This window comes from Macaca fascicularis, chromosome 13, assembly GCF_037993035.2.
Source record: "Macaca fascicularis isolate 582-1 chromosome 13, T2T-MFA8v1.1".
In the NCBI taxonomy this organism is placed as follows: Eukaryota; Metazoa; Chordata; class Mammalia; order Primates; family Cercopithecidae; genus Macaca; species Macaca fascicularis.
In genome coordinates, this window is record NC_088387.1 from 38,081,419 (window position 1) to 38,082,642 (window position 1,224).

The 1,224-nt window shown below is 36.1% G+C and overlaps 1 long non-coding RNA gene across 1 annotated transcript; it reads right to left on the minus strand.

Moving 5' to 3' along the window:
- Positions 1 to 303: 303 nt before the first annotated feature.
- On the minus strand, positions 304 to 973 carry LOC107127197 (uncharacterized). Its single transcript, XR_001484725.3, has 2 exons — positions 916 to 973; positions 304 to 528 (listed from the first exon to the last, which is right to left on the minus strand). It is a non-coding gene; the product is annotated as an uncharacterized lncRNA (long non-coding RNA).
- Positions 974 to 1,224: the final 251 nt, after the last annotated feature.

A 1,224-nucleotide genomic window follows, 5' to 3' on the forward strand; every position in this document is an offset into this window, starting at 1 on the left:
GCACATGTGTGGTCTGAGGGAAAGAACACGGACTTTAGGATCAAATCCACCTTGCTCTGGGCAAGTTTCTATAGGTTTCACAGTAAAGGTTTCAACATCAATAAAACTAATAATGCCCACCTTTCAATGTTTGATAATTGACAGAATTGCAGCTATTAATTATAAATTAATTATATGGTAATAGAATGAAATAAATCATGTTCTCAATCAAATGTCATTATATGACAAAAAATAATCAATTGGCAATAGCGTCATGACCTTGCTGATTAAGTGAGAGTACTCTTTTTAATTTAACTGTATTTATTTATTTTTTAAATTTTTATTTTAGATCCAGGAGTACATGTGCAGGTTTGTTACATAGACAAACTCATGTCACTGGGCTTTGCTGTTAATGGCACTGTGACATTCACAATTCCCCTGCCCTGTTTAGGCCTAGGAGCTCTGTTGAAGTGGAAAAAAATGCCTTTGCTTTGTGCGTGTGTTTATTTTCACTGTTGCTCTTTCTCTTCTCTTGTAACAACCAATTACCTAGGAGCAATGTCAGAACAAAACCAGATTTTAAAAGTTATTAAGCAAATCATTTACAAATTCTTCCAAAGGGCACATAGATGCATACAAATAACCCTACTCACAAACTCCAAATGTTCCCAAGTTGAAACTATCATCTTAATCTTGCATTACAGCCAAAGGTGAATGGACCAAAGAACTATTATCATTCTGGTTAATACCCATGGGATGTCAACCAAGGAACACAAACTCTGCCCCATTATGTACCTTTGTTCAGTTTGCTTGTTTAAAAAAACTCATCTCTTTCTGTATAACTCTTTGCAATACTTTTCTCTCTGACATAGCTTTGAAGTTTTTGCTTTGACGTTGTATGAAACAGTTTCAACCCAGGATAGGCAACATTCTTACCCTTAAGCTTGTCATCCTAAATGTCATCTCTGACCCTCATCATTCTGTCTCAGAAATCTGGTTCTGTGAGGAACAGAGAATCTTTCTGATTCCCGCTGCTATCTTTTTATAGGCATCAGAGCTGGGATAGAACTGATGCTTCCTCAAAATAGAGGATTAAGACTATTTGGTGGTTAAGGGAATTGGTAATAGCCCTGCAGTGTTATGGGTAGGGTTTTGCATATATTTGAGTTTGAAAAGAAAATAAATGACCGGATCTTGAACTTCGGAATCCTTGACTTGATTTCAAAGACTGAATCAGATTCAAGG